Raw genomic sequence first — 10,131 nt, 5'->3', positions numbered from 1 at the left:
TTACTCTGATAATAAGTTATGTTTGAAATTAATACTATGAAATTATGTTATGACTTATGATACGGTTTTTATAAATGTGGTTTTAGTAATGTTTTAAAAGAAATTTTTAGTTGTGAAAATTGGGTCGTTGCATCGGACCTGTCATCTAGGCTTCCGGTGTACAAAATCGCAATTTGCTCCCAAACTAAACACAAAATAGGTTTATTAGCAGCGATCGGAAAGAGATGAGCCGAGGTCAGAGGTAAGTTGAGGTAGATTTGGTAGTGGTGGAGGCGGATTAGGGTTTATAGAGAAAAGGAGAAGAAGAGAATGAAGGTTGTCGGCTGGTGGCATGCAACTACTAAAGGATCCCCCCCCCCTCCGGACCAACTATTAAAGGATGGAGCGCGCGTTTCCATTTAAATTTATAAAGCGAAATCTTCAGACGACACACATTTTATTATAGGCCCCGCCCATGTTTTTTTTTCTTTTTTTAGACACTAATTTAAGGGCACGCGAAAATGCGCGTCCTGAATCCATAAAATTTATAGAGAGATGACATTATTTTTAGGTCACACACTTTTGTGTATCGTAAACCGATGCGTATCATAAATTGTGCGTCGTAAAAGACTGTTTTTCTAGTAGTGTTATGAATAAATATAATATATTTTTAATTAACAACTTCAATAAAAATATCATTTTAACATTATTTTAAGAAAAACGTTTTTTTAATATATAGTAAAAATATTTTTTTTTCTATCAAAGTTAATAAAACAGTTGTTTATATCATTTCATTCATGTGATATCATTCATAAATGAATATAAAATGTAATTAATTTTATAATTTTACCGAATTAGTTTTTTAAAAATATTTTTCTAGAGATGAAAGATATAAATACTATTGTAAATATATATTTTATCGTTGTTAATATAAAATTAACATAACACAATTTAATGATAAAAAAATACAATAAAATTGTGATCATGAATAAATAAAACACAATATAGATATAAATAAAAGTACATTTGTAATAATACATGAATAACTGATAATATATATATATATATATATATATATATATATATATATATATATATATATATATATATATATATAACTAAATTTGTAATCGTAAATGAATATATTACACAATCCATTGGAAGAAAACCACAATGCAGTTTTCATCATAAATGATTTGTATAATGTACTATAGGTTTCTTGTTTTTTCTTAGACTAAATCTTTAGATTTAAAATGATTGCTTTGACATGAACTAGAAATGGTATGTTTTTGACGTAAACTTATACACATCCAACATTGCATCGAAAGGATCTTGATTTTATATGTATATTGCCAAATACAAAATAAATATCGATAAATGAGTAGACATATAGAGTATAACTATAAATGAAGATAAATCACATATGAATTCTTATGTTTATAGATATAAACATAAATGAATATATACCTTTAAAATAAAATTTTATTAAAAAACACTCAAAATGAGGGCAAAATCGTCCGGTTCAAAGATATTACTCTACCAATTTAGCCATAATTAAAAGATAAGATGGTTTATATAATGGGCATCATAAATGTGTAACGTACCAAAACATAGTCTGAAAATTTCGTTTAATTTAATAATAGAACCATTGTCGATAAACCTCATATAAAAATCATAAGCAATGTATCTCAAAATATTATAACAACTGTCAAGTATATCAGAGTATAAACATCCCAGGCTGAACAAATGGTATGTGCACTGCAATCTTCCTGAGCTCCTATTTTGAAAATTGAATACCTGAAACCAAAACTGAAAACTGTAAGCACAAAGCTTAGTGAGCTCCCCCAAACTACCACATACCAAACAATAACATATAAACACATATTGGGACTTGCCCACTGCATCGGACCGAAATCCGGAACTAACCAGGGCCTTGCCCTCTGCATCGGACTGTAGTCCGGAAACTGCATCGGACCGAAGTCCGGAAACTAGCCAGGGCCTTGCCCTCTGCATCGGACCGAAGTCCGGAAACTGCATTGGACCGAAGTCCGGAACTAACTGCATCAGACCAAAGTCCGGAACTGACTGCGTCTAACATAACATAAACATATCAACTAGCATGAATACATATACTACATACTACATTGGACCAGGGTCCGGAACACATAACACAAACATGCTTGAATCACAAAGACATCAAGCAATCTAACTACTGCATCAGACCGAGGTCTGGAACTACTGCTAACTAAACGGGCCGACATTGTGGTCGTAGAATCGTTCCTACTGGAAGGAAACTCACCTGAACTGTTGAGCTCTGCTGATAACCCTCTAGCTGCTAACCGACAAACCTCTGAGTCGTTGCTCCTCTAGTTCTCCGAGCTCCAAATGCTCTAAAAGGTTCCACCAACTCTGGATCCAAGGCCTCCTCTTGCACCACTATGAATCTCTTCCCTTCCAAGCTCCAAATTACTTCACCAAGGGTAGATCTTGCTCCAAAAACGGTTATGGTGGCTAGGGTTTGGGGTTCTGGACTATAGGGGCCGCAAATGAGCCCTAGGGAAGAGAATAAGATGCTTAAATAGGGTACCAAGTCTCGGAATTAGGGTTTCCCAACCCAGACCGGACTCGCCGAGTCCACTTGCCGACTCGCCGAGTCGGTCACTTACTTTACACCCAGATCCCGCTCCGACTCGCCGAGTTCCTCCCTGGACTCGACGAGTCGACCCTCTTTAACTTATGGTTTTCCTTTCCTTTCTTGACCTTTCTGATTTTGGGTGTTACATCTCTCCCCCACTTAAATTAAACTTCATCCTCGAAGCTCTCTATGGTCAACTGACCTGCAATCCGCCTCATACGCCCTGCCTGGTGACTTTAACCCTTTTGTCCATCACTCCAGCCACTCTCAGTGCTGGTACATACTGAATGCTTCTTATTTCCATAAGTTGGTGCTGAGTACCCGTCCCAGCGAATGGATCAGATAATCCTTCGAGTGAAAGATTCATCCCTGCAACGGTTAAGACTCATACGAGAGCTGCGCAACAAGGTCAAACCCTCCCCTCTGAGATTATCCAACCCTGCCGTGAGAGGCGTATCACCCTCTGTCAACTTGCCTCTTACCATACTTCCCTTGTCGTTACTGCCTCTGACTGAAATTTATGTTGCCCCTAATCCGCCTACCGGATGCACTGAGACCACCCTTGTCCAACTAATATACCGATATCTGGGTTATCGGACTCCCACCGGTCACTACACCCCATTGCAATCTCCTAGTCGCTTCCAGCGACTTCTGAAGGGACTTCGACTATCTATAAATGTTCTATCCATTCTGCCACTTATATTGAATCGATGCTGCTGGAACTAGCCTGCTTATCTCTCATCTGACTACTCAACTTCCAATAACTTGAGTCTTCCATCCTGAAAGAAAGGCTACTTGCCTAATTACCCTTACAAATCACTTATACTTGGCAGAAGACTCAACTGATCCTGCTGAGAGGGACTTGCCATTTCCAAATCAACCAACTATACCGTCAACACTTGCATTCCAACACAAATACTAATACTGTCCATAACTCTGAAACTATCCAAAACACTGAACTGCCTACAACACTGAACTGCCTGAAACACCGAACTGCATGAAACACCGAACTGCATGAAACACTGAACTGCCTGAAACACTGAACTGTCTGAAACACTGAACTGCATGAAACACTGAACTACCTGAAACACTGAACATGCCTGAAACACTGAACATGCCTGAAACACTAAACTGCCTGAAAGACTGAACTGCCTGAAATACTGAACATGCCTGAAACACTGAACTGCCTGAACACTAAACTGCATGAAACACTGAACATGCCTGAAACACTGAACTGCCTGAAACACTGAATTGATTGAAGCACCGAACTGCCTATATGACTGCTTCCCAAAATATCTCAAGACCTTCCTGGTCTCCAATCATTCGTCGGTTATCTGCAACACCGAGTTCCAACTCAACTGTGGAGTCCAAGGACTCCTCACTTATTCGCTCCCATGACTTCTGAACGAAATCTTTCTTTGGAACTAGTTTCCACTAGTTATCCTGTCACTGTGGCTCTAACAACCTCCCGATCCACCGATCAAGTCCAAACGTCACATCTTGACATCATCAATTCCACGAATAAAAACATGATGGCTCCCAGACTAACGGTAGCCCTTAACATACACGAACCTAAACGGTCCACTGCTACCCTGATCTCATAACTGTGGTGATGATCCAACTGTCGAATCGCCGACTTAACCATAACTGAACCATTTAGGAAATTCGAAATCTAACCCGTGGATTCCCATATCTTCACTGCGTCACCCGAACTGGTGGGTACTACTGTTTCCCCCGCGTCCAAACAACGCGCTCATGCTATCTACTAATTGACAAATGCTACGGCTACATCCGCAGACTTACAACACTCTACCACTATCTGACTGCTAGTGAATGCTACGGCTAGCCCCATAGACTTACAACACTACTACTATCTGACTGCTAGTGAATGCTACGGCTACCCTCGCAAACTTACAACACTATACTACTATCTGACTGCTTTACTAACTACTATTCCGAGGACATCCTGACTATCCCTAGTCCTGCTAGTGATTCCTCATCCGGATTTCTCAAAACCAGCCCTTAGTCATCGAATGCTGCATCAACCTCGACATCTTATATCCTTGATACACTTAGCGTTCCGTCGAGGAATTCTTCGGCTTGGTTCCCAAACCAACCGTCTACTAATCCGGATACATGAAACTATCGTTGGGAAGTTTCCAAACCCCCAACTCCTAAATCCATACAACCCTGCATGCCGTCTCTACCACTGACTACTAACACGAAAGCATCTCTTGCTAACCGTTCTGAAGATCCTCATTCCGACTCACTAGAGTCCTACAGGAGTTCCTCCAATCCTGGATTCCTAACCAGCTACTAACCATCTCGATTACATGAACTAACTGTTAGGAAGTTCCTCAAACTCCCAAACCTGAACTCCTCAATCCATCAATCGTTGCACTACTATCTTTTCTTCTCCGAGGTCGTGTATTCATTTTGGGTCTGCGTGCTCTTACCCTTGTATACTCGGAGGGTTCTCCCCCACTTGGATTCAGCTAACTCCTTACTGCTCACTGGTCGAAAGGATTCCCCAACCTTCCTTCCATTAAAAGGGCGATCTGCTGTCTGCCAACGTTTACCTCTGTCGGTGCTCCAACTAACTTTTACCAGATCCGAACCATTCTTGCTATCTAACTGAGCACCCTTCAATCCATAACTGTGTTTGCTTTAGGGACTACATCTTGAGAACCTGCGTTTGGGGTGCACATCCCCAACCCGCTTTCCTACTGTCCGCTGGCTACCTCACTAGAAGTTCTAAATTGCCACTACTAAGGATTTAACTGATCAATCCCGAATGACACCTTTCGAAAGTAGTGAGGCATTACTGATTCTTACACATACATGCTACAGTCACTACATCTGAAGTAACCTGATCTAGAGGGGACGAACTCCAATTTTCCCTTCTAATTCCAAGGTATGCAGATGGCATAAAACTCCGTCACAAGAAGGTAATATAATTACCCAACACATATGCTTATTGATATCAATGCAGCAACATAACAATAATATCAAGAATAATAATTGACAGGAAGGTAAAAGATACGTACCCCCAAAATCCAGTGATGCACGAATCCTTGTTGAAATCATCTGGAATACTTTGCACTGAGCCGTGGGCGCCCTTGCCCGGCCCCGGCAACCGCTGGTGGTACTCGAAGTCATAGGGGCAGGAGCTATCACCTGCTCTGCTATATACAAACTCGGACAGTAAGCCTTCTTGTGGCCCCTCCGACTGCAATGGAAACATATCGGGTCAAGTTCATAGGCTATGGTTACAATACAATCTTTGCTAAAATGGCCAATCCGGCCGTACTTGAAGCATCCAGCATCACCACCACTTCTACGCCTGCATGCACCCTTGTGCGCCCTACCACACTTCCTACATCGACTGTGGCTCTGATAATCCCTCGATCTCAAATTCGACCCCTTTGGCCTCTTTCCCGAACCTGTGACTACCTGAGTCTCATCCGTTTTCCTCTTCCTTTCCGACTCCCTGTCCGTCTCTCGCTCCTGCGTTACCTCGTCGACCTCATCCGTCGTCTGAACAACAGATGTGTGATCTTGGAGCTTCGCGGTCAACCTATCAGTGATCCTCACGACCATGTCAGGCAGATCCTCACGAATGGCTCGCGAAACCTCCTCAACTTTCCAATCCTACAGAGGTCTCTCTTGGAGACAAGGTGCCCCACTCACTCATGTCCCCTGATGGCAAAAAATAGAAATGGGATCTTCCTCCCTGATGGATCCCTGAACTCCATAAGAATCGGGATCTAGACGAGCCCCAATCTGTCCTGAAACTATCCCGACCCTAAAGGCCTGAATATGACTGTCCATAAGCTCCACGATGGCCTCTCTAACCGAGCCGAAAATTACTGGAGTCTGATCAATGATGTTGCGCATAATCTCTGCGGAAATGAAATCCCTCATCTGATCATCAAGCTGCCCGGCTCTAGAGCCCGAGCCAGATCCCTCCCCGGTACCTGACCTGCTAACTGGTAACTCGCGCAATGTTACCATGCTGAAAATATAACACCTCCTGATCAATATACACACCGCTGCTAAGGGATCTCTCACACACTCTAAAAGTTCCCTGGTCTTGTCTCGGCCCCTCTTGATTCGAGTACGGATCCTCTGCTTTCAGTAGTACGGGCCCATACTACCTTCCACATCTATCTGTACTTTCCTCAAGAGTTACCTCAACTCCACCTAGTCACTCTACTACTACTGATCTCTGCTACTACCTTCCTAGGCTTGCCCTAGGCAACTTCTGACTCCACCCAAACCAGTCCTCAGCTGCTGAAGGCCTCCTTGTAATGCCAATTAGCCACCACCTGAATACCATCACATGTAATGAGGTTCGGATAATACTTCAAGTAAAAGACTCGTCCCTACAACGGTTAGACTCAAACGAGAGCTGCGTAGTAGGGCCAAATCCAACACTCTGAGATTATTCAACCCTAATCACATGTGATGTGACGTATTCACCTAATGGCTAACTCCCATCACTCAGAGTCCTACAAAGCACAAATCAAGCAACATTCGGATAAAGGAAACATACTCATGCAAAACTATTCTCATAACAAGAAACTGTACTAGAATACAATGCTAAGCTCATACTATCAGGCACAACCTACACAGGCTATCCTACTACTGTCTACTCAATACTAGCATGCAATTCTTATCAAGCTGAAACACATAAAGCAGGCACATAAGACATCCTCCTAGATCCTTAGTCCTATGCTAGCATGTTGTTCTACTGAAACTGGAACTAAAACTGATTATCATAAACTTGTATGGGTAATTTGGGAGTACTTACTTGAGCTTGGCTAATCGCATGCACCACACCCTTTTTCTCTTTCTCAAAACTCTTTTCTTTTTCTAAAACTCTTTTCTTTATACTTTTCTAAAATTGTTTTCTTTTCTCAAAATCCTTTTGTAAACATGGTTTTTCTCTTGAAAACTTTATACCAATTCCTTAGTTTGAGTTCAGACACACCCAAAAGTGTGCTCGAATCCCTCAAACCAAGGCTCTGATACCAACTTGTAACGTCCCAAAAACACAGTCTGAAAATTTCGTTTAATTTAATAATGGAACCATTGTCGATAAACCTCATATAAAAATCATAAGCAATGTATCTCAAAATATTATAACAACTGTCAAGTATATCAGAGTATAAACATCCCAGGCTGAACAAATGGTGTGTGCACTGCAATCTTCCCGAGCTCCTATTTTGAAAATTGAATACCTGAAACCAAAACTGAAAACTGTAAGCACAAAGCTTAGTGAGCTCCCCCAAACTACCACATACCAAACAATAACATATAAACACATATTGGGACTTGCCCACTGCATCGGACCGAAATCCGGAACTAACCAGGGCCTTGCCCTCTGCATCGGACTGTAGTCCGGAAACTGCATCGGACCGAAGTCCGGAAACTAGCCAGGGCCTTGCCCTCTGCATCGGACTGAAGTCCGGAAACTACATCGGACCGAAGTCCGGAACTGACTGCATCTAACATAACATAAACATATCAACTAGCATGAATACATATACTACATACTGCATCGGACCAGGGTCCGAAACACATAACACAAACATGCTTGAATCACAAAGACATCAAGCAATCTAACTACTGCATCGGACCGAGGTCCGGAACTACTGCTAACTAAACGGGCCGGCATTATGGCCGTAGACCCGTTCCTACTGGAAGGAAACTCATTTGAACCGTTGAGCTCTGGTGATAACCCTCTGGGTGCTAACCGACAACCCTCTGAGTCGCTGCTCCTCTAGCTCTCCGAGCTCCAAATGCTCTAAAAGGTTCCACCAACTCTGGATCCAAGGCCTCCTCTTGCACCACTATGAATCTCTTCTCTTCCAAGCTCCAAATTACTTCACCAAGGGTAGATCTTGCTCCAAAAACGGTTATGGTGGCTAAGGTTTGGGGTTCTGGACTATAGGGGCCGCAAATGAGCCCTAGGGAAGAGAATAAGATGCTTCAATAGGGTACCAAGTCCCGGAATTAGGGTTTCCCAACCCAGACCAGACTCGCCGAGTCCACTTGCCGACTCGCTGAGTCGGTCACTTACTTTACACCCGGATCCCGCTCCGACTCGCCGAGTTCCTCCCTGGACTCGACGAGTCGACCCTCTTTAACTTATGGTTTTCCTTTCCTTTCTTAACCTTTCTGATTTCGGGTGTTACAAAATGAATAATGAATATTGTAATCATATATTGAAATACAAATTCAGAAGGAGGTTTATAAAAACCCGAAATACAACTATAATTATAAATGAATGAAGAATAATAGACAGATAAAGAAATCTGATATAATCTTAGTATAAATGAATAGTGACTAGTTGTAATCATGTATTGAAAAAAATCAAAATTGATAAGTAATCATAAATGAATAACACAAATTTCAAATAACATATAAAAAAATATACATATAGATATAATCATAAATGAATAAATAAATATAAGAATCATTTTTAAAGTCAATTAAGTCAGATGCAATCATATATAACATCTACAAATAAAAATCAAATTGTTGGAGCAACAAATAAAAAAAAATAAAAAGTAAAAGAAGAAACCAAATAGATGTGTTTACTATAATGGTAGCCATTGAAAAAGAAAAAAGTCTACGAGTTTTATCTCCATTTCATAATCATTAATGAATTTTAACCCAATCATAACTGAAATAGAACCGAAAAAAAGTATAAATCCAACATTTCCAATATCTTGATTTGGATCATTTTCATTTGAATCTTATTACTAATATCATTTGGGTGGCTATAACAATTGGAAGCTTGCTAATAAATCACTAAGTATCTTCAAATTAAAAAAAAAAAATCATAATCATAAATTATAAAACAAAAATCATGATTAATTTATAAACTAATCACACTTATTCAAATAATTGTGTGCATAAATATTCAAAAAAGGATAATATAGATGAAAGATGAAAATCTGAAGATTTAGTGCTGCACATAACCAACTACAAATATTTTTTTAACTAAATCAAAAATATTTAGAAAACCCAAATAACTTCAAATCATAAATGAATAGAGTACAATACAGATATAAAATACAGTATAATTATAATCATAAATGAATAAATCATATGGTTCAATTCATATATGATTAAAGTCCTATTCATAAATAATTAAATTTTGATGATCAAAGTCTATTCATATAAATGATTAAAGTTTATTTATATAGCTTGATTTATATATTTATATTCATAAAGAAAGCACTAGATATATAACATGTAACTTTTTTCACAACTTTTGAAAAAGAAAAAAATATATTTATATAAAATTAAAATCGCATGAAGAAAGTAATACTTACAAAAAAAAATTATTACTCAAAATAAGATATCAAAACAAATGTAATTATCGATAAGTTGAACTTTAAGATCGATTGCATTCAAAGAGTCAACGATTACTTTTAACATATATTGAAAATTTAAATAAATATCAATTATGTTTTTATTTGATCAATATCACGGTTAATGTAATA

The sequence above is a fragment of the Lactuca serriola genome, chromosome 8, assembly GCF_051521515.1.
Source record: "Lactuca serriola cultivar US96UC23 chromosome 8, Lser_US96UC23_V15, whole genome shotgun sequence".
Classification (NCBI taxonomy): Eukaryota; Viridiplantae; Streptophyta; class Magnoliopsida; order Asterales; family Asteraceae; genus Lactuca; species Lactuca serriola.
This window is presented reverse-complemented; position numbering follows the sequence as displayed.